Genomic DNA, 24,850 nt, shown 5'->3' with positions numbered 1-24,850 from the left:
GGTTCTCTCTTTTGATTTTATATTGGAGTGGCTGGATTGCTTTTATCTTCAGGAGTTCCCACAGAGACCCATGTCAGATGAAGATCGGATGTTCTCAATCTTTCTCCTAAGGTCTGGATCCCTCCAGGAAAGATTTTGGCCTCAGGAATTTGGGGGTTGGACTGGCCTGGGAGCCAGGCAGACTGGCCAGGGAGCCAGGACCAGGAAAGATGCTGGTCTAGGGCAGCTGGTGGTCATGCCACCCAGAGATGAAAATGGAGATGGGGGGCTGGAAGAGGCCCCAAGGGCTCCTGGGGACTGCACTGAGGAACTGCGTTGGTCTGGATGCAAAGGATCAGGAAGTGGAAAGGTCAGCCCCGGTGTCCAGGAAAGAGGCTGGTGGGTTGTGCAGCCCAGGGAAGCAGAAAGAGGTAAGGGCAGGACCAGGCCCCGAGGGCTCCCGGGAGAGAGGCTGGCGGGTTCTGCAGAACAGGAAAGCAGAGAGATGTGAGGGCCGGGCCAGGCCCAGGGGGCTCCTGGGGACTCCAGAAGGAACTGGGTTGGTCTGGATGCAAAGGATCAGGAAGCAGTGGTGGTTCCCTCAGTGCCTGGGGCACCAAGACAAGTACTTTTGGTCTTTTTGAGAGCAGGGTCCCCCTGTAGCCCCAGCTGTCCTGGAACTCACTATGTAGACCAGGCTGGCCTTGAACTCAAAGAGGTCCACCTGCCTCTGCCTCCCGAGTGCTGGGATTAAAGGCATGAAAGTTTATAAGTCACAGGCATTAACTTCCAAAGAGGACCTCATCTAAAAGCAAAACAAAAAATAAGGGGCTGGAGAGATGGCTCAGCCTTTAAGAGTGCTTTTTGTACTTAAAGAAGACCAGAGTCTGGTTCCCAGCATTGACATGACAGCTCATAGCCTCCTATAACTCCAAGAAGGCAGACATATAAAATCTCAGCAGTATACATCACCCAGTCCCTCCATAGTCTTTTCACCTTAAAAAACAAATCCCCACCTACAATACAGTCTCACACAAAGCCTACGCTGTCAGACTAGTTTTTCCAGTTGTATGGATGATTCTAGGTACACATCAGCCACCTTAACTAACACTAAAATTCCCAGACACAGTCGTGCTGTCCCCCTTCATAGCCTCCTTCCTTGGGACACCGTCATGGCCACCCACTACCAATACTCCCACAAGTGAGCCAAAAAAATTCCAGATCATAGCTGCTCTTACAGAGAGGAGGAGCTCCATCCTATACAGACAATTTGTGTGAAACATCTCTAAAAAGCAGGGATCCTTGTGGTTTCTGAAACATTGCCAACCACACAAAGGAAGCCTGGTGCATGGTTTTCAAGCCAGTTTTATAAAATAATTCTAAACCTCTATGTGTGTGAAGCCAAAACTGTAAATACTGCTAAAATCCCTGGAGTTGTTTGATGTTATTTATTATGATTTTTCTTGGCACCCCCAAAAGGCTCTTACTCTAGGCTTACAGAGCATTTTATTAATTTACACACTATCAATGGAGTTCACAGATGGTGAGACCCAAACATACAAACAAAGTCTGAGAGCCTTGGCCCAAATCCCAACAACCTGTAAGTCTACAGCATCGCAGGCTTCCTCCCTAGACACTATCGCTCTCACAGGGACTGAGGTAGCGATAAGTGGACACCCTGCTCAAAACCCAAAGAAAGTCAATAGCTACAGCCACAGGATACAGATACTGGGAGCAAACTGTGGTTCCAAGGTCAAGGCTTTCAAGAGTCATACACTTAAATTAATCCAAATGAGGATTTTTAAGAAATCAGTAGTTGACTTGCCTGTCTAAAGTGACCCAAGAAGTAAGGACAGTGCTTCTTAAATCTGCATGTTTGCACTTGGACAGGCTCCTTGAAGTTTTCATGGGCCTTCCAAACAGAAAATCGGTCAGAAATTAGGGCAAAGTCATCAATTCAGCTTTTGAAAGAAAAAAGGGGTGGGGGCGGGAAGATTAGTTAGACAAGACAGCGCATGCTTATACTCCCACAACAGGGCCGCATGGTAAAACTGTGGCTTAAAAAGGGGGGGGGGGGTGAGCTGGAGAGCTGGCTCAGTGGTTAAGGGTACTTACTGCTCTTGTATAAGATCAGAGTTCAGTTTCCAGAATCCACATGGTATCTTACAACCCCCTATAACCCCATTCCAGGGGATCTAACGCCCCCTTCTGGCTTCTATGGGCTCCTTTATGCACATGTTGCACATAGGTTCATGCAGGCAAACATATATATCTACATAAACAAAACAAAACTTTAAAAAATTAAAAACAAAAAATCCCAAGGTTTATTTTCATATCACTTCAAATCATTCAGAATATTCTAGGAGCACAAAGAGTCCAAACGGATTAGTATATATTTGATTGTTCAGCATTCTTTGTTTATATTTTAGCTGTCTTTACATTTGTGGTCAAAATCTTACATCACATATCAGCTAGAAGATAGAAGGGGGGAAAAAGGAGGAAAGAGTTTGCCCAGGGAAAATTTAGGCCACAGACATCAGATGGCCGCCTTGACATTGAGAGGACAGACATGGACAGTGGAGAAAGAGGCCTCTCAGGCTATTGAGGTTTTGTTTTTTGTTTTTTTGTAAATAAAAGTTCAAATGAAGGACACCACTGAGTCAGCTAAAAGTACTCAAAATTACAAAGAGCCAAAACTCAACTTTTGAAAGACTCTTCCTGTTTATAGTGAATAAATTCCCAAACTGCAGAGGAATTAGATTTTAATGAAAGTCTCTACTATCATGGTATTGCTCAACAGAATTTTGGCTAAACTAACTTAACCCTCCCTAGAACTTGGAAAACCCAGACACAGTAATCTCACAAGGACCATGTTCCTGTTCTTCACATATGTTCAGTTTTATTTTTCACCTTTACAAATCTTGGTTTTGATTTTATGTGAGGCTGTTTTGCTTTGCACATGTTTGAGGCAGGGTCTCAATCTCTAGCTCACTACGTAGCCCAGGATGGTCTAGAACTCATGGCAATCCTCTTGCCTCAGCCTCTGACCAGCCGGAATTACAGGCATTCCCCATCAGGACTGGCTCAGCTTGGTTCTATTTTGAGGACACCAGTGAATCTCACCCTCTACTCTTCTACACTAGGTCACAGTTCCCCAAGGACGGTGCTATGGTTTGACTGTGCTCCAACAACACATGCATTGAAATTTTAATCCCCCAACTCACATATTTAAGATACTTGGAGGTGAGCCTTTGGAAAAGGCATCATGGGAATGAGGTCCCCATGAAGGGACTGGTGGCTCTGTCAGATCATGTGATGCCCTCTGTCATATTATGATGCACAGGAAAACCCCATCACCAAATGACAAAAATTTTCTCCTTTCTCAGATATTTACAGACGTTTCAAGATGATGTCCCTCACAGTCTTCCTGAGACACCAGCTGTTTCCTACATCCAGAGGTTCATACCCTAGTCCATATGTCTCTGCACTTCATGCTGCTTGGACACTGGACACACCGGACACACTGCTTGACTACTCTGCTCCCTCCACGGGCACCACCACTACAGTGGACAGCCATACCACCAGGAGCACCTTAGGTCACTGCTGGTTGTCTATCCTCCCATCTGTCATTCGGGGTCCTTATTACTTTCAGTGAGCTGCCCTTTTCCCTCTCTGGGCTGACCTCTTTGGCAGGAGGTTCATCTGCTTTCCTCTGACTAATACCTCTCATGACTAACAGCATGGTCCCAGAGGTAGAGCAGCATCTGATGGGGCAAAGAGTTAAGGAGACTTCTGAGTTTTGTGTGTGTGTGTGTGTGTGTGTGTGTGTGTGTGTGTGTGTGTCTGTGTGTGTGTGTTGCTTTAAGTAAGACTTACAAAGGCTAGTTTTTCCTAGGAGAAAAAAAGAGATACAGGTTTTTCTCCAGCACTACAACTGCATACAGGAAAATAAAGTAACATTCTGTCCTGGGAATTGGCTGGAACAAAATCAATGGGGATGGAGGGAGGGCAGCACTAGGCTGTAGAAGAGGAAGGTAGCTGTGTGCATGACTGTGTGTTATAGACAGAACAGACTGAGAAAACAGGGGAGAGAATGGAGATGAAACAAAGTGAGTTTGCTGTACTAGCACACAGATAAATTACTGTTTGGCTTCCTGTGGCTGATAGCAACTAAAATAAATAAGAAGAGCCATCCTATCGCTAGCAAGAAATCACAAAGAACCCCTGAAAACCCAAAAACTGATAAAAACAAAACAAGCATATGTGGATCTAAGAGGAAGTGTCTCCTGGCATTTGGGGCGGGGTTGTCATGTTCACAGGACTGTTTGGATCTTCTCTCTGCTTCCCCACTCCTATACATCATGGTGGCACAAGCAGAAAGTCCCCACTCTGATCTCATCATTCCAAATGTCACTAAAGGGAGGGAGCACCCCCATTGAAATGCGACACCTGAAATACCCCAAAGGTCTTAGAGGACAGTACCAAGGAGAGATAGATTTAAAATAATAATTAAGAGGAAGAGGAGGAAATACTACAAACTAGAGATTTTAAATAAAGAAGATCCCCTAGGCTTCTCTGCATGCATCAAGGTGGCTGTGGGAAAAAAGTTAGCATGCTTCCTATGAGATGACAGAGAGGAAATAGCACAAGCTTTGAGAGCCATCCAGTCCTCCTCAGCTCTGCCAGTGAAATCAAAAGGACCTTGGAAGATAAAGGAACGGGTACAGCCATGGGACAATAAACTTAACAAAGACAGGTAGCAGATGAGATCTGCATATGGCTATGCTTTGCCAAACACTGGGTGTCAGGTATAAAAATACTATCTGCAGGGGCTAGGGGCTAGAATGATGGCTTAGTGGTTAAGAGCACTGACTGCTCTTGCAGAGGACTCGTGTTCGATTCCCAGCACTCAAATGGCAGCTATAAACTGTCCTTAACTTGAGTTCCAGAGGAATCCGAAGCCCTCTTCTGACCTCCATGGCATTGCACAACACTGGTGCATTCACATATATTCAGGCAATACACTCATACGCTTAAAATAAAAATAATAAATAAAAAAATATTATCTGCAGAAGGTTTGTTCTAGGAATATCCTCAGACACCAAACCCAGGGAGGCTCAAGTCCCATAGAATGGTGGAACATCAACACAATCTCTGCCTATCTTCCCATACACTTTCAACTGTCTCTAGACCATTTGTTAATACTTAATACAATGTAAATATGTAAACAGTTGTCAAACTGTGCTATTTAGCAAATAATGACAAGAAAAATGTCTGCACATGTTCAGTACAGAAGCAATTTATTTTCTTTTCAAAATTACACACAGTTGAATCAGTTAGTTTTATCCATGTTGGTCTATATGGAGGTCAAACTGTATGTAATGAGGGGTTGGACAGAACTAAAAAGTGATTTCTTCTGTTCCTTTATGAAACAAAATGATGATACACACCTTTAAATCCAGCACTTGGGAGGCAGAGGCAGGTGGAGGCCTGTGAGTTCAAGGCCAGCCTAGTCTATATAGTGAGTTCCAGGTCAGCTGGGGCTACAGGGAAACCCTGTCTCAAAAAGATCATAAAAAAAAAAAAAAAAAAAAGGGGTTGGGGGGGGGGCAAAGGGGGTTAAAGGAACTGCCCACAAAGCCTTAAACTTGAAAACAACAAAAAAAAAAAAAAAAAAAAAAAAAAAAAAAGAGGGTTGGTGAGGTGGCTAAGAGGGTTAAAGGCACTTGCCACCAAGCCTTAAACTTGTAAACCACATGGTGGAAAAGGCAAAACTGACTTCCAAAAGCTGCCCTCTTGCACATGCATACATGCAAGCAAGCAAACACACGCACGCACACACGCGCGCACACACACACACACACACACACACAGGCGTTTAAAAATCTTTTTATGAAGCTAGGTGATAGCAACCCAGCAGCATGCCTCTGCTAGACCCTCATGGGGGTGGGAAGGTGCCCGGTACCTTAGCTCTCTTATTGCCTTGGTTTCTGCTCCTCTTCCTGTTTTCCTCCAGTTCACCTTCCCCCATTCTCCTCCACTCCGAGCCTTGCCTTTGCGCCTCTGGTAAAGGGACAGTATAAAATTGATTCTCATCCTACTTCATCAAAACAGTGGACAAAGACAGCCTGGTGGCACCCGTGCCCCACCACATGCACTGCTATTTATACCAGCTCAGCACCATTGCCGAGGAAGCCCCAAGGCAGAAAACAAACAGACGGGCCAGCTGTTCTCTCCTTCCATCAGGATCTTATCTCAAGATGTGGTGAAGATTCAACCCCGTGGTTGTAAGTGAGACTCAGCCGGACTTCCCAGCGGCACCATCTGGGCTTACGTCACCTGCGTAAGTTCAACATCTGGAAAAGCGCAGAGCAACCCTGGCGGATGAGAGCAGAGCTCAGGGAGCATTCTTCCAAGTTCATGGTGACTGTGAACACGACAATCAGCAGCTCTTCTAAAAGAAGAGCTGTGGTCTGATCTCTCAACTCTACACTTCACCCCCACCCCCCCATCAGTGGTTCCTCCACGGAAAAGCTCTCGGGAGCCTATGGGTTCAATCCTCTGAAAATACAGGTTCTAAAAGCTGCACAGAAAAAAATCTGATGAGCTTCAAAACTGGTCAAAAGTCATTTTTCTGTGTAACATTAAGGCACAAAACATTACGGTCCCTGTGTGAAGGCTTCCCTCCTCACATGAATTTCCTTAACAACCGGGAGAGTAAGTCAAGTGTCCCTGAACAAAGCCTAATTCGACAGCACAGGCACACAGTTCTTCTGCAGGTGGTTTTCATCAAACTTAAAAGAAAAGCAGTCCTTTTTCTTTCCAAACACAAAGATTCCCAAAGGATCTGCAATGCTCTCAGGATGAATCAAGTACAAACGGGGAAAGCGACTAACACCGCCAACACCAAGGGCCAGCAAGGGATGGAGGGATGGAGACCCGGAGGTGGGAGAAACAGCCCTTCCTATGTTTCCAGTGAACAATCAATAAAAGCATCCCAGGTCAGCCAAGGACCCTCACCACCTCCTCACCATCCAATCTGATGATTTCCAGAACGAGAATTTTTTTTTTAATGTCTGCATCAGGAAACGATACCAAACAGAACAACACTAGTCTCTGAAGGACAGGTGTCTGGCAGTTGGACCTGGACCACAGGAAAGAGAAAATCTCTCTTCTGTTGCCACCAGTGCAGATGGACAGGATCTGAGGATCATTTCCTCAGCAGGCAAAAGCCTAGGGAAGAGGAACCAGGAAAAGGTCATGTCCAAACAAATACATCAACTGAGCTAAGAGATTCCCTGAATGCACTGGGGACACACACCACCTACAGGAATATGAGAAAGTCATCATGGATTTGCAACAGTCAACTGCTCTAAGGAATATTTCTGCAAGTGGCCTCTAAAGTGCTGTGTGGTCAGTGGGCCCCACAAAGTCAGGAAGCCACTAGAAGTTACCCCTGAGAAAAGGGAGTGTCCTGTGGCTCCTTTAACACTCTCTTACTGGTAAAACCAAAGATCCTGTAAACAAACACTTCATGTAAAACAAACAGGAGAAAATTTCACCCCATATCAGACATTTTCAAAGGTTCTTACACATGGCCAGGAATTCTTGGTAAAAGTAGAGAGAATTCATAATAATATTATTGATCATCTTAGTAACAGTAATAATTCTCATTACTGCCAATGACGCATGAAGGATAAAAACCAATCATCTAAGCAGAGTCACTGTGTTAATTAAGGAAATATTTTTGGAAATAAAGCTATTCAAATGGCTCTTTCAAAGTCCAGGGTGAGCACATGTAAACATTTGTGGGTATACCCTTCTTTCCTGGCTCCCTCCCACTTCTGATCCAGGAACAGAGACAAAGGCGATCATAATTACTGATGCTAGGAACTGAGGTCTCTCAAATGCAATACACTGCTTTTCCCAGGGTACTGCAGTCTATCACTGAGAATTTCCTCTTGTCCCATTCCTCCATGACCTGGTGAATTGACAGGACCACTGTTGCCTCTCTGGTTTTAGCATTGTCTGCTTCCAGCCCTTTTTCCTTGCTGTTTCCTTCTCAAGGGTCTGACTCTATTTTGTAGCTAGGGAAAGCTTTCAGACCCTCCTGTGGTCTGGAGGGAAAATAAGCCCTTGTTCATTTGGGGCCATGACTCTACAGAATATTTTCTTCATACTGTGTCTTCCGCCCTCCTCTTCTGTGGCTGACTATCAGTCACCAGCCAGGTCAAGCTCACCTCGAACCTACTATGACCACAGCTCCTAACAGGCCTCCTGGTGTCTTCTTAATACTCCAACCAACTGGTCTTCCCAAGTCAACTCAAGGAATTTCTCTAAAAGACAGGTGGTAGCTGTCATCTTCCCCAAGGAAGGATTTGCAGTGAGTTTTCACATCAACTGAACTAAGAGATTCTCAGTATGCACTGGGGACACACACCACCTACTTATAAAATTCAAGTTCCATGGTACTACCTTTAATGTGACTCCAACCAGACTTTTTATTTTTCTCTTCCCTGTAATCCCACATCCCCACAGGAAAAACTCCAGGTCTATCACACTCTACAGCTTTGCACACTATGGTTTCCCTGCATGCCTTCATCCATATCCTCAATTACTGATAAATTTCTACTTACCCTCAGGATCCACCTTAAACGCTGTGTGTTTCACAAAATGAAATTCAGTCTCCACTGTAAAGCAATCACCCTGCTCTAGAGCTGTCACCATCTGTGCTCACACTCTGGTGCATGCTGAAGTTTCTGGAATAATTACTCGGGAGAACATCCACCTTCTCCAAAAAGCTAAGAGCTCCTTGAAAACGTCTATCTTCCCAGCAGCAGCTTCACTGCTACATACCCAGCAAGCCATCAGTGAGTACAGGAAACTCACACTGGGAATGCACCACCTTAGAGCTTATCGGACTTGGCACGGAACAGCTGCCTGGGGCTCACAGCTCAGCACCACACTATCCGCCTCCCTGCTGGGATTCATGGAAAGTTGTCCATAGTGTATCTGAGCTCTAGGCCCCTAAACCAAAAACTATTAAACTTCTATTGGCTTGTGAGGCCTACATATTTTCCATAAAATGAAAATAAACATAGGGATTTGTTTAGTGCCTGTATCTCACCACAACCCATCATTAATAAGAAACTTAAATTCTACAAACAGGCTTCACAACCTAGGAGGGCCCCAGGGCTTGAACAGCAGGGATCTTCTAACATAACACGGTTGTAATAGGGGGTGGGGATCCTCAAGTTATTTCAAAATACCTTAGGCAGTCTCTAATGTGAACCCAGTTAACATTTAATATGAATATGGCCCCAGCAAAGATCCTGGTCTAGAGCCAAATCACTATAATGGGGACATGGCATTGAAACACATTCTCAGTCATTGGAATTCTGCCTCCCATGCAAGAAGGAAGTTCTTACTCTCAGACATAGCTAAGAAGTATACATCCCCACAACATCTGTGTGACGGTTCACATCTATAATCACTTGTGGTCGGTCACATTCTATCTACCGCCTGAGGCATAAAAGCAAGACCATTAGGAAAAGTCTGGCTACAAATGAACCCATACCTGTAGAGGGTACACGGAAGGTTCCTAGGGAAGGGCATTCAGGGCAGAGAAGAACCAGCATTTGTTGTGAAGCAGGCCTTGGCCTGTGATGTCTAAGTGACAGCCAGAGTGGTGTCAATAATGGAGAAACAGTAAAGGGAGGGAGAGGCCCAGAGAATACCCTGAGTACTGATGCTGATGGTGGAGGTTGGAGAGACACAGGAAAGTACTGAGTGGAGTGAGCATACCAGATCTCAAAAGTGCCCTCTGGCTACTGTTTGGAGATAGAATGATGGGAGCTGAGGGAAAAGCAAGCGGACCAGTGTGGAGGCAAGCACTACCAACCAGGGAAGGAGGGCCTACAGCATCCAGATGTGGACAAACGGCTGCTGTCCTCAGTCAACATGGATGACGGGCTCCCAGTGTGGCGTCGGGAGCTATTAATCCATTATGTACATTGAGCTGTGGCAGGCTTGTTTACTGAGTTTGTGTTTTGCACACCAGTACCTAATCTCCCAAGTCAGGAGGAATGTGTTTATATGGTGGAGCTCACAACAAGTATTTGACCGCTCCTTGACCCTCAGATACAGGTGGGAAAAACAGCTGTTGAAATTAAGATCTCTGATGTTCTTCTGTATAAAAAGGCGGAGCTAAAATAAACCGGGGCTGCAGTCTCTACTGACAGTCCTCCCAAGTATCTTTTCTGTCTCTTGTTTTTTCTTTCAATCCTCACTCCCCCTTTCAGGTACTGTCCGTCTTGGCCGGCTGGCACCGGCAGTGTGGACCTGAGGAAAGTGCTAGGGCATCCGCCTTCCCCAGCCCAGTGGCTCCAGGTACAAAGCCCACGGCAGTCACCCTGAAGAGGGACAATAGGCAAGTCAGAGATGGAAAAAGCACTCTGCAGCTTTTCAGGCAAACTCCATGGAAGGTATTACCAGAAATGTGGCCCAGCTGTAAACACAGTATGTATGAGGGGTCACCCAACTAAAAAGGAAAGCAAGAAGCAGCCTTCTGTTCAGAGCTCCCGACAGTACCGAACAAACGGACCCTGCCAAAGAAGAAAGGCATCCAGCAAATACCCACAGCTCCAGACTCTGCACAGAACTCGGCCTCAGAAATGGGCACTTTGGAGATCTCAGCGGCAAGTACACTGAGAATGAGCCCTTCTTTTACTGATGCTGAAGAAAAGAAAGAACAGGAAGTCAAGGTCATATACTCTGGTGGCTTTGAAGCGTAGACACACACCCCCGCCTCCACTGAGTGGTCTACCTCAGCAATCCTTTTGTGCAAAAGGTACAGGAAAATTGCTTTCTGTACCTGTCTCACCATCTCCCATAGATGTCACCAGGGACACCAGGGCTGGAGTTTTCCCATGCCAGCCTGGAGGAATAGAGTGTTGGATTAGCTCAGCCTTGGGCATGTCTGAGACTCTGTAAACTAAACCAAGCCCCGCCAGCATCCTCAGTCCTCTGTAAAATGGAGATTCAGGGGCTAGAGAGATGGCTCAGGAGTTAAGCAGATGGACTGCTCTTACAGAGGACCCAAGTTCAGTTCCCAGCACCCACCGCAAGCAGCTCACAACCTCCTGTGACTCCAGCTTCATGAGATCTGACACATTCTTCCAGCCTCTCAGGGCATCTGCATGCATGTGCGTATACACGCTCAGCCACATACATATACACGTAATTAAACTAAAATCAATGAAGAATGCATGCAAACTGTCAGTACAAGTGTAGCAGTCGGGGACACCCTTGGGATCATTGCTGCTAATTCTCTTAACCAGCTCTTGAAGGCATGAGAGCATTAAATTGAAATCGATGAAATCATCCCCTGGAACCAAAGGTAAATGATGTGTCATCATTAAACAGAGTATAAGGACGGGATGGTGACACATTCTGTATGTTGAGGTATCATTTCAAATGTGTTTCCAAAGAACAGATTTTACTTTAGATTAAATGTCACCTCCCTAAGATCTTGATCCTTCATGAACTTAAAATCCTTGACAGTGCTTCCAAGGGAACTGTTGAACCAGCACAGCACACTCAACACTGATGTCACAGCACTTAAAACACTCTTTCTACAACAACGTGCATTAGAAGCATTTCAAAACTTATATTCTTTACTCAATGAATCTGTACTTAAATTTTTTTCCTCTTAAAGCTATAATAAAAGATGCAAAATTCATATGCAAGGAAGGTTCTAGGTTCCCCAGGTAGAGAGACAAAAAGGGAAACCAAAATGTTGAGCTAATTAACTAGAACGTGTTACATCATTATAAGGAACTCTGAGGCCATTAAACAACAAAGAATGACAGTAGGAAAACTCACGGGAGAAGCTGAGCTACTGGAGAATCCACAAATGAGCAATGTTGCATTAGAAGCAAAGTCCAATGTTATGCAATAAAATAAGTCATGGAGCTGAGTGTGGTGGCGCATGCCTTTAATCCCAGCACTCGGGAGGCAGAGGAGGCAGAGGCAAAGAAATCAAGGCCAGCCTGGTCTACATAGTGAGTTCCAGGCCAGCTGTGGCTTTAGGGAGAACTGACAAAAAACAAACAACAAACAAATTTTTTAAAAATTGTCATGGTAAAAAACAAGCCTTGAACAGAAGACAATGGTGAAGCCCAAGACAGTCACATGAGCCACCATGTGTGAGCTCACAGAACATACCCACAGCCCAGCACAGGCACTCAAGATATGTCCTCTGCCTGAAGCTTCACAAAAGTTATCAAGGGGAGCTGGAGAGTGGCTCAGTGGTAAAGAACACTGGCTGCTCTTGAAGAGGCCACTCTTGCAGAGGAACCAGGTTCAATTCCCAGCACCCACATGGCAGCTAACATCCGCTCATCCTTACAGAGGACCCAATGCCCTCTTCTGGCCTCTGCAAGCATTGCACAACATGGGTGCTCTTACCTACATGCAGGCAACACATTCATACACATAAAATAAAATAATAATACATACAATATTTTTTAGTCGGTATTAAGGAATTGACATGAAGAACCAGTTGAGCGTCCTAGGAAGGCTTACATAAGGGAAATAATTTTCTAAACTCATACGCACATCATCTAGTTACCTTAAGGAGTCTGAAAGTAAGGAAATTCAATAAAGTCTCTTTGGCAGGGCCCAGGGGAAGAGAGTCTCACAAGATTGTCCAAAATGACAAAACTGTTCAGAGTCCACTGAAGTAAGCAGTCAACTTTCTGTTGTTTCTGATGCCATGACGGTTGTGGAGGCGATTTTAATCGAGTATATGTCTTAAACATTTTTTCACCAACGTATAATGACCTTCAGAACTCAAACATCTATCAAAGGAGTAGAACAGTGTCCACGCCAAGATCCATATCTATGTGGAACATGACTTCATTGGAAAATAGGGTTTTGGTGAGTCTGATTAAGTTCAGATAAGGTCAAATTGAATAAGCGAGGTCCCTAGCCCAGTAACCCATGGCCTGATGACAATAGAGGCAGGGAGAGGGGGAGACTTTGTGAAGAAAAAGGAAGAGATTGGACACTGCAGCTGTAAGCCAAGGGACACAGAACACCAGAGGCCACCAGAATCTGGAGAAAGCCAGAGAGGCACTCTTCCCTACAGCCTTCAGAAAGAATATGCCCTTGATTTTGGACTCCTGGCTTCCACAAAACTGTGAGAGAATAAAATTCTGTCATTTTTAGCTCCCAACTTGATGACAATTTGTTACAGCAGCATAGAAAACTAATACAAGCTACAAACAAAAATCCCAAAGCAAATACAAGACAGACACAGAAGAAAGTCAAGAGGAAAGTATGTAAACAGCGCATGTTACTTGTCAGGTCCACTTCAGGCTGTGTGTCAAGGATGGGGGATGCTGATGAAGAAAAGTTGAAACATTAAATTATTATGAAATTTTATTAATTTTCTCATTCGTCGCAGTGGTTCTTCCATGTTGGTGAACATAAGCATTACTCAGGAGAACATTAGACTACAGATGCCCACCCTACCCCTACCCCAGGCTGATAGTGTTTCTTAACACATACTCCCAAATGCTGATGACACAGCATCCTGACCACACAAGAATTGTTGAGAGGGGATGAAGAGACGGCTCAGTGTTATGAGCACCCACTCCTCTTGCATAGGAACCAAGTTCACTTCCCACCACTCACATCAGTCTACTTACAACTGCCTATAACTCCATGAGGATCCAACACCCTCTTCCGGCCTTCACAGGAACTGTACTCACATGTACATACCCACACAGAGACAAACATAATTAACAATGAAAATAAAATCTTTTTTTAAAAAAAAGAAATTGTTGAGAGTTCAATATATACATCATAGAAATACCTAGTTGGTGATGTCCCTCTCTCTCCCTGTCCAGCAACACTAACCACATGATCCCTTCATCTCTAGGCTCACACCATCCATAACTACTGCCAGGAATGTCCTGTACCTCCACCTGTACCCCTCCTTTGCCTGGCTTCTCTCACACCCAGTACCCCAGATTTTACTATCGCAAGAAAATCTCACTGGGCGTGGTGGCAAACGCCTTTAATCCCAGCACTCGGGAGGCAGAGGTAAGCAGATCTCTGTGAGGCCAGCAGATCTCTGTAAGGCCAGCCTGGACTACATATCAAGCTCCAGGCCAGCTGAGGCTATAGGGAGACCCAGTCTCAAAAAACAGAAAAGGACTCACTCTCTCCTTCATTCACATCTACTAGGCATCTACTCAGAACCAATATCATAATACTACATATACCAGTGAACAAGAGAGCCAAGGACCACACAGCTTACATAGTCTTAAATTCTTTAAAGATTTTGTTTTCAATTACGTCCATATGTCTATGTGTGAGTATGTGCACATAAGTGCAGTGTCCATGTAGGCCAGGAGAGAGTATCCGATTCCCTGGAGCTGGATTTACATGTGGTTGTCAGCTGCCCAATGCTGGTCCTGGGAACTGGAGTCTAGTCCTCTGCACAAACAGCAAGCACGCTAAACCTGAGTCATCTCTCCATCCCAGAGTATGTTTTGAAGGTGAAACATAACAAACACTGGGCACACAAGCTAGGAGTTAGACTCTGAAGTCAGGCTGGCCTAAATGCTGGGATAAGACACTCACCTCCCCCTCCCCATGGGGCAGCGGCCAGGATTTAATGAGTTAATATACGCTGGGGCTCAAAGAGAGACCATTACTAAATAAACAGGGTAATAGTGGAAACTAACAAATCCTAGGCAGGAAACAGATGGCAGTATATCTTGGCAGGGGGCAGTTATTTGGGACAGCACTTGACGAAGCAACGTCATGAGGTTGTCCAAGCTGAGAGATTGGATGCTGTTACTTCAGTTACCAGATGACAACATCTCAGGTGTTGTGGAGACAGTCCACAGCATTTCTGCTCTTGCATACAACGGACCCCTTGGTAAGAACTTAAGTCTCATAATAAAGATGCAAGGAAGAAAGCTCTTCTAGAAGCTCTTTACAGCTCTGGGTCTGGTATGAGGGAATCAGGTCCAGAGAGGGAGGACAGGTAGGCATTCCTGCTGCGGTGACCAACAGAGATCAAACTCAGCTATACCTGATGCAATCTTTTAGAATCTACAGACATTCTGAAGGAGTTACTGCAGGTAAACAAGAGTTCCACAGGCCCAGATGATATAGCTTGGGTAGGAACTTCAGTAAATGGCACCAAAGTTGAATCCCCATAAGGGTGTGAGGCCTGCTGACATTTAGACTGTAGGTCTGCAAACTTCATGCCTCTGCTCTAACAACACTGTGAGGCGCCTGGAGTGGAAATGCATCAAAATGCATCAAAATACATCTTTCTTGAAGGTCACTACATGAAGGCCAGGCTAACTTGCCTTACTACCAACATCTTTTCAGTGTATCTTTATCAAAGCACCGTGTACAAAGTAGCAAAAGTTATTAGTGCAACATGACCATCAGATGGATGGTAACGGCTGGACCTTGAATGCTACACTCTTGACCGCCCTGCAAATCCTAGTATCAAGAGGGTTGACAGATGATGAACTGGGCCCTAGAGGTAGAAGAGACATTCACAGTCTCACATCTATTTGCCAGGAAACACACCTAAAATGGCGGTCCTCTCTCCCTCTAAGTGTGGACCTAAAACTTGACACCTGGAGCTGCTCCTTCCATTCAACGCCCTCCTGTGTCTCCCAATTTCTAGTTCCTTTGGTACTTGAAATCTGAAAGAATTGTACGCAGTGTCTTCATCACACTCTGCTTTAAAAGCACTCACACCTTCAGCCCTGATGTTTGGAGATGGCCCCTTTCAAAACATTCTGGTGTTCCCTAGAGGGGCAGACCACCTCTACTTCCATTCACCGTGGATCACAGGAGGGATTACTCTATGAACTCCCTCAGCTTCAAATGGAAGCACACAGAATTAATGCCTGAAGTCGGAGGTCACATGTAGCTCCCATCTGTGCTATAAGACACTTGGCAAAAGCAGCTGGCCCTCCCAAGTCTCCTTCCTACTGGTATTCCCATTGTGTGGCCACACTGAGCAGCAACATGTTTCACTTCCCATGAGGCCACTGAATATACAGATACCCCGCCCCCTGCCTCCCATGCATATGCATGCTTCCTAGCAAAACTGCCATTTAGCACTGTCACTCCCAGAAGATTCCCTGGCATCTTCAAGGAGGATCACCCATGCTCCCCACTCAGACTGGGCAAGCATCCAGGACAGGTGGCTGTCCCACCCATGAGCTCCTGGAGAATGCGATCTCACTTTTTACTGTAAAGGTACCTGTCCGTTAATAAACACTGCCTGCAGGGACTTCGTGTTAAGAGTCCTGAAGACAGCATTGTCCTAAAGATATAAAAGTCATGTCAGTTCCCCTTTCCTTCTTTCCATTACATACTTTCAGAGTAGACAAGGTTTTACTTTATAGAAATCACCTAATGTCCATCTTCCCACAAACAGCTCGCTACCACCAGGGATTGCCGTGGACATTTACCATGGTCTCTCTAACCCCAGCCCTACAGCAACATGGTGATAAAAAGACTCGTAAGTAAAATCAACCAAGAAAATTGTAAAAGAACTTTGAAAACACAATGGCAACTGAAAAGGATTCAGTCTTAAAGACTGCAGATTTTATGGCCCCAGTTACATAGAATGTCTGGAAGAGATAAATCCAGACACAAAAAGCAGATTGGGGGCTGTCTACCATGTAGGGTTGAGGAGGAGTTTTTAGTAAATGGAGTTTGTGGAGAGGTGACAATGTTCTGAAATTTATTAGACAGATGCTGTATTTGGGTATGTAATGTCCCCAAGGCCTGTGTGTTAAAGTCTTGGTCCTCAGATTGGTACTCTTACAAGGTGGTACAACCTTCAAGAGTGGAGCTACTCGGGAGGTCTTAAGGTCTCTGGGGGTGTGCCCTTAAAGTGGATGTGAGATCCTAATCTCTTCTGTCTCTGTCTTTCCCTGTTTCCCTGCCAGCCTAAGAGAAACTGCCTGTCCCACCACAGGCTCTCTCCATGACTATGGTACAAGAGGCCCAAAGCACAGGGCTAATTGATCACGAACTCAGAACTCCAAAACCATGAGCCAAAATGATATTTACAAGTTGATTATCTCATGCATTTTGTTATAGTGATGTAAAGCTGGCTATCACAGGTGTTGATTTCAACAATCTTCAGAAGATACTTTAAAAAAAAAATACCTTCTACCAGGCCTGGTGGCACACACCTTAATCTTTAATCCCAGAAGTCATGGCAGGGTATGTGAATTATATATCAACAGAGCTATTAAAGTTGTAGGAGTTTTGTTACAGAGACTCAAAAGTTTGCTCTAGAAACATATATTATAAGCAAGGCATGGTGATACATCCCTTTAATCCCAGCACTGGGGAGGTAGAGGTAGGCAGATCTTTGTGAGAAGGAGGCTAGCCTGGTATACATAATGAGTTCCAGGCCAACTGGGGAGCCCTGTCTCAAAAAAACAAACAAAAAAAGAAATATAAACTATAATAGGGAAAAACATGGAAATGTTTTAGAACAGATGGGTTTTATTTCAATAGATTGAGATTTGTGTTTTTTAAGTGTGTGTGTGTGTGTGTGTGTGTAAGTATGTGTATGCATGTAAGTGCCAGAAGAGGGTATTGGATCCCTGGAACTAGAATTATAATAACTGTGAGACACCCCCCTTGGGTGCTGGAAACTGAGCCCTGGTCCTCTGCAGAGCAGTACACACTCCTAACTGCTGAGCCACCTCTCCAGCACCAGATTTGATTTTATTTGGTATCCAATAACTAGAGATGAAATGCTTAAGAGCAGCTCGTTTAAGTTTTTTTGTTTAGGGTAATGGGGTAGAGGTGGGGACTATTGGGGATCAACGATAGGACTCTGTATGGGCTAGAAAGCTTCTCACTCTTTAAAAAAAAAAGAAAGAAAGAAAGAAAGAAAAGAAATGGAGGTTGAGACCCAAGTACAGTGACTTGTCTGAGATCAGATTTCATAGCCAGTTTGCTGAAGCTTAAGATTCAACTCAACCACAGAGCCCTCATTCACAACAGCCAGTGGATAGACATGGGCCCTGGCTGAGTACCCACTGAAAAACAGAAGTGGTACAGGCAGTCAGTAGACTATTGCTCAACATGACAAAGGAGGGCAGTTCTAACACATGCTAGGATATGAATAAGACTTACGTCACTACACTAAGTGACATAAGCCAATCGCATGAAGAGAAATCCTGCGGGATTCCACTTCTGTGAGACCCTTGGAGCTGTCAAATTCACAGAGACAGAAGGAGGAAAGGTGGAAACGGGTTGAGGGAAAGGAAATGGGGAGTTAACACTGAAGAGACAGTTTCAGTTTTTTGAGAAGTTTTTTGAGTGCTGGAGCCTGTCCGTAACTACTTAACACTACACACTGTGTGCTTTAAAATGGCTAAGATGGTGAACTCTATGTTATGTGTATTTTATTGCAAACTAATATATATCCTTTTAAAGATCCAAACTTGTCTCCTCTCTCCCAACCTCAACACCCCGCCAGAGCGGTCCTTTCCCAGTGGAACATGGTAACAACTAGCAGAGAAGGCTCAGCCAAGCCACACTTAACAATGGAGCCCAAGGAATGTGGAGGATCTTAAGAATCAATCAGTGCACAGATCTATAACACAGAGGACACTCCACAGACCTGGGTGTTCCCCAAACAAAGCCCAGCCAGGAAGCAAGTGAGCCACTATGAAAGATGCCTAGTGTTGGGTACACAGCAGTCAGATGGCTTTTCAGACTCAGTGCACACAAGACTCAATCAGGAATCCAGGAGAAAAGCAAAATCATGTTTAGCTGGTCTGGTTTTGTTGGTTCTACATTTGCAACAAGGTCCCAGGGCACAAGGCACAGCATGGGTGCAAGGGAGCAGACTTTGACACTTGGAGCTCACAGATCTCTTTCCCCACAGGACCAGGCATGATGGTTCATGCCTGCAATCCCAGCATTAGGAGGCAAGAGGATTGCCATGAGGCTACATAAGCCTTGGCCGCATAATAGATTCCAGGCCAGTGTGGGCTACAGAGTGAGATCCTGTCTCAAAAAAAAAAAAAAAGAAAAAAAGAAAAAAAAGCCAGGCGTGGTGGTGCACACCTTTAGTCGCAGCACTTGGGAGGCAGAGGCAGACGGATCTTTGTGAGTTCAAGGCCAGCCTGGTCTACATAGTGAGTTCCAGGCCAGCTGGGGCTACAGGGAGATCTTATGGGTAAAAGCCATTTGATACCTGGAAGGATTTGATTCCTCAAAGTTGTCCTCTGACCTCCACATGTGTTCATACACACACAAAAATAATAATATTTTAGGCTGGGGATGATAGCACATGTCTTTAACCCTAGGACTCAGACATAGAAGCAGGTGGATCTCTGTGAGTTTGTGGTCAACAAGGTCTCCACAGTAAGTTCCAGGTCAGCCAAGATTACACAGTGAGACCCTGTCTCACAAAAAGGAAAAGCTTTTTAAAATTCCTTTCCCCACAGAAGCAGCCACATTCATACACCTAGGTTTCATAGAATCATTTCATTTTCAATTGAATTCAGCACACAGTCCCAAACCAATAAATTTCAGTTTATTTTAGGTTGGGTTAGAAAACATACATACTGAGTTTTTAGCATGGCTTATGAAAGTGTAAGCTTAATTTATGTTAACACTTGGTCCATGTGTTGGTTAAATTGTGCGGAAAGGAAAGGAACCAACTGTGATCCATCTCTAAAGCCAAGAGGACTTGAAGCTCGGAGGCAGAGTGGTTTACTTTAGTAGCTGACTTATGATGTCATTTCATCCCTTGGCAAGCCATGCTGTCAAATCCACACAGTGACAGTGCCCAAATCCACTTCCCACAGTCATTGACAACAGGGTTGTTGGTTTTTAAAAATTTCATTAATTTGTATTTTATGTGTATGAGTTTTACTTGCATGTATATTAAATGCACTATGTGCATGAGTACATAGAGAGGCCCTGGAACTGGAGTACAGACAGTTGCTAGGTACCATGTGGGTGCTGGGAATTGAACCCAGGTCTACTATAAGAGCAGCCAGTGCTCTTCATTGTTGAGCCATTTCTCCAGTCCGACAACAGGGTTTATCAACCTTTACTTCCATGAAATTTCAGTTTTCATGCTGGTTCCTAATAAAAATTATCTAGGAAAAATAGTCATCAGAAGGGAAATGAAAAAGAGATTGTAAAGTACAAAGCCTGAAACTCATCAAGTCCAGTGTTTCAGAGGAAAAAATAAAGACCTGACAAAATTAAAATGCACGCCATGTTTATAGTATATTTTTAAATTCTTTGAGAATCTCATACCATGTATTTTGATCATACCCCCCCCCGCCACTTTGTCTCATAACTCCTCCCTCACCTCTTACCTCCCCTGCCAACTTCATGTCCTCCTTTTCCTTTTTCTTTTTAATAACCAGCACTGGAGCATGGTTGACCCACCAGGAGCCACACCCATAAAGAAAACTGACTCTCCCTCCCCCAGAAGCTATCAGCTGTCAATAGCTCCTCAGTTAGGGGTGGGGCTCATGCGCCCCTACCAACTCCATGCTGGAATGTTGAGTGGGCTGATCTGTGCAGGATCTTGTGCAAGCAACCAAAGCTGCTGTGAGCTCAGGAGTACAACGGTCCTTGTCATGTCCAAGAAGACAGTTTCACTCTGATCATCCCTGACCTCTGGTTCTTACAACTGTCTCACCTCCTCTTCCAAGATGGTCCCCAAGCCTTGGGGGTACTATGGGTATCCCACTGGTGGCTGAGTACTCCATTGACACTCTCAAACTTTTATTAGTCAGTGTGTCTTTTTTTTTTTTTTTTTTTTTTTTTTTTTTTTTGGCTTTTTGAGACAGGGTCTCCCTGTAGCTCCAGCTGTCCTGGGACTCACTATGTAGATCAGGCTGGCCTTGAATTCACAAAGATCCTCCTGCCTCTGCCTCCCAAGTGCTGTGATTAAAGGCGTGCGCCACCACACCCGGCTGTAATATGGCTTATTTTTAAAGTTAGAGAGCACTGATTGAAATTAGAAGCATCTTTGGCAGGTCAGGGTTGGACTTTTTTGTTTGTTTTTTTAAGGGAAAGCTAATAATTGGTTCTCTGTAATCAAAAAAAAAACCAAAAACATCCAAAGGGGAGAAGCTGAAGAGATGGCTCAGCAGTTAAGAGCACTGGCTGCTCTTGCAGAGGAAACAGGTTCAATTCTCAGGACCCGCATGGCAGCTAACAACCATCCATAACTCCAGTTCCAGGGGATCCAACACCCTCTTCTGTCTTCTAGGACACATGTGCACTTAAAACACATACAGGCATAACACTCATTCACACAATAAATAAAAAAAAAAAAATTTAAAGAAAAGTTCTTACCGAAAAAAAAAAAAAAAAAAAAAAAAAAAAAAAAAAGGCCCAAGGACCAGTAAGACAGCTCAGTACTATGGAACATACGGACAGACACATAACAGAAAATAAATGACATTTGAATGGATTTTTTAAAACTATCCCAAATTCTGCCATAAAATGAAGTTTAAACTTTCACAGTGGTTTATTTAAACTATTCCATGTATGTGGACACAAATGTGCACACACACGCACGCACACAGACCATCCTTTCATCTTAAAGGACAAAACTTAATCAAATTTAGCCAGGCATGGTGGGGCAAACCTTTAGTCCCAGCACTCGAAAGGCAAAGGCAGGCAGATCTCTGTGAGTTCAAGGCCAGCCTGGTCTACATAGTAAGTTCCAGGCCAGCTGGAGCTACAAGGAGACCACGTCTCAAAGAGACCAAAAAATCATGACATTATTTCCTTAGATGCGTACAAAAACCCTGTGCTTATTTTCTAGGAAAAACACCAATATCTCAGTATGATCTGGCCACTGATCTTGCCAGCTGATGATGATAACAATAAGGGCACAGTGACAGTAGCAACCACTGTGATTGCAGGTGACCGAGCCCTTGATTGCTGCATCTGTATATGTGGTTCCCCTCACCATTCTCCACACACACCCCCGCTACCTAACCCATCTGCAGAACAACCACTCACCATTTAAGATCTAATTTGAACTTAGTCACAAGGTTTACTTGACCCCCTACTGTCTTGAATTTCATCTCCCCAATTACTCTATGATGGACATGCTTTAGGCAGATCTTGCCAAATTGTACTGAGTGTACCTATCCAGTTGGAAAGCATCTTAAAACTTACATTACTGAGGACTGGAGAGATGGCTCAGGTGTTAGGAGCATTTGCTGTTCTCCCAGAGGATCTGAGTTCGAGCCTCAGCACCCATATGGGGCTCTGTGCCCTCTTCAGGCCTTCACAAGTACTACATGCATACCAGTAAACATACTGCCAATCAAAACTCTTGTCCAAATAAAAATAAACAAATCATTTAAAATAAAATTTTTTTAAAAAACAGTAAATTGTTGAGCAAGAAGAACTCAGATGGCCAGGTTTTACCCTGAGAGTTTCTCTTTCGGTGGGTTTGGACCGAGGCCTGAGAATGAGCATTGCTAACAACTTCTCAGAAGCCAATGCTGAATGTCTGAGAGCACACTGTAAGAGTCTCTCAAGTCAACTATGAGAATCTTAATGGTGAGTCCTCCATCACTGCATCCCAGGACCAGTGGCCACACAGAACTCAGCATTGTCAGAGACCCTGAGTCATTTTTAAATTGCTTTTATTTAATTTGCCCAAGTAAAGACAACTTTTCCCATGAAGATGATTCATATCACTGCAATGTCAATTCCAGGACATGCGATACACTTGCACATGCTTTTTACCATTCTCTCCTTAGTCAGAGCTCTGTGAAATCTGGAAACCTTAATAAATACTGGGTGAAAATACCAAGAGTCTAAAATCCCCCTTTCTTCACACAATCTTTATGCAAAGCTCTTCGGGGCTTATATAGCCACCAAACTTTCTGTTGCTCCAAGCCTAAAAGCAGAGCTAGGAAGAAATGGACAATGAAGACTGGGCTGGTATTTTGCTCCCAACTTCTGCCTGGTAAAGGCCATGATGTTTCCCCAAATCTACTCTATGCTCTTAATTCTATCCTTCCCCTTCTCTCACCTTGATTATGGTGGATTAGCAGCACCAACCCCAGGAACAATGCTCAGATAATTTGACCTTCAGATCTGTAAACTACCTTAACAGTGACCACTGCCTCAAGACACATCTTCCAACCAAGTTCTGAGAAAAGCCAAAGAACACAGGCAAGGAAAGAAGCAATTCTACTCCGCTAGGTGGGATGGTGTCCCACACTGCATGAATAGGGAGGAGGAGATGAGAAAGACTTTCTGGGGAAACAGCAGGACTATATAAACAGCTAATAAAATAAGTGGCATGTACCAAGCAACATATTCCTGACAACCAACATGTAACATGTGATGGGCAACAGGACTAAGAAAGAATTTGGGGTACAAACTGTGGAAAGCCTTTATCACAAGAATCAGATTCTAAGCTGTCTCAGTATCTCCTTTCACAGGGAGTAAGAATGATGAGATCCACCTGCAGGAAAAACGACTGCAGTGGTTGACTGAGACACCTCTGCTTCATTGATAAGTGTCAGCCAAAGTTGCTAGGGAAACGGGTCACAAGCTAGCATTTACATGGGCATGTCTTTATCCAACGTTGAAATAAGACCTTTTGTTTTTCCCTTCTAGTTCTATTATGCCTGCAATTCAAAACAACATAAGGTAGATAAATAAACAACTAAAGCAGTAAGTGCTGGAGAAATTGCCAGGCAGCCAACAAGTCTGCCTAGATTTGATCTTGGCCTTGAGAAAACGAGAAAGCCTGTATCAGGACGAACAACACCATTTATAGTTATTGATCTCATTAGAGACTTTACATAAGAATTAAATTTACTTTGCTCTTTACCGTCAAAATCTTCTGAAATGTGCCTTAATCCCAAGTTAACATTCAGGCAATTAAGAGTGCCAAGAAAATGAAAACAAATATGTCGGTTTCACTGCAAGTACAACCTCTGAAAATAGATTGAGTAGTCCGATTTGTACTTCAATTGCAAGTATGTTTTCCAGTCCATTCTTGTAGCTGGAAGACAACGGCAATGCATACCAAACGCTGGGAAATGAAGGCTTTCTTTTAGAACAGTTTCTCTGAACATATGAAGAAGAGGCAGCAAATAAAAAAGGATCTGATCCCCCATCGGCTGAGGAGAGAGACTTCAATTACGCTTGACAACGAAGGTGATAATTGGCTTAAACTCTGAAGTGTCTTAACTCAGTGCAGCGACAGATGTGATGTACTGATCAAAGGGTGTCAGGGAGCACACTACCGCACGTGTGTGATTTCACCAGGCAAAGGAAACTTCGTATTTCTAATTGTCTAAACCTTTTTAAAAATTTTTTTCTTAAAATCCATTTTTAAACATTACCAAAGCTGTAAAATCTGATAGAAGCTCCATACAGCCAAGACGAAGTAGTAAAGGTCAGATTTATACTCCCCCTGGACTACACACAACGTATGAGAGGATGCTTTTCAGATACCAGACAACAGGCAGCCCAGGATAGTGGTCCCCAGCAGACTGAAAACAAAGGTGAGAGAGCCTGCAATTGAGTCAGGCTCCTCACTGCTGGGCTTCAGGACTGAGAGGTCCGGGGCTGACACCTAGGCAGGACTGGGTGGTGTCCCAGAGTTGAATAATTATTCAACTAAGCTAAAATAGCTGGCTCGCCACTGTCATTTGACAGGAGGAAGCTGAAGCATGCACCAAGAGTGGCCAATTATTTCATGCCAAATAACCTCACATTATGATGTCACATTCTGATGCTCCGGAGACCACAGCGAAGGGATGAAAAGGGGTTGTCCCGA

General features: G+C 44.3%; 1 protein-coding gene across 2 annotated transcripts in view; it reads right to left on the bottom strand.

Moving 5' to 3' along the window:
• The window catches only part of Tiam1 (T cell lymphoma invasion and metastasis 1), a 425,562-nt gene that overhangs the window by 279,797 nt on the left and 120,915 nt on the right, over positions 1-24,850 (bottom strand). Inside the window, exon 1 of one of the 2 annotated variants that reach the window (XM_029564903.1) lies at positions 5,945-6,110. The exons of the other annotated variant lie outside the window; for it this stretch is intronic. The gene's annotated coding sequence lies outside the window, so the exon portion shown is untranslated. Of the gene's footprint in view, positions 1-5,944; positions 6,111-24,850 lie in introns of those variants that run through there. 2 annotated transcript variants of the gene reach the window in all.

The sequence above is a fragment of the Nannospalax galili genome, unplaced genomic scaffold (genome assembly GCF_000622305.1).
Source record: "Nannospalax galili isolate Female #2095 unplaced genomic scaffold, S.galili_v1.0 scaffold136, whole genome shotgun sequence".
Lineage (NCBI taxonomy): Eukaryota > Metazoa > Chordata > Mammalia > Rodentia > Spalacidae > Nannospalax > Nannospalax galili.
This window is presented reverse-complemented; position numbering and strand designations above follow the sequence as displayed.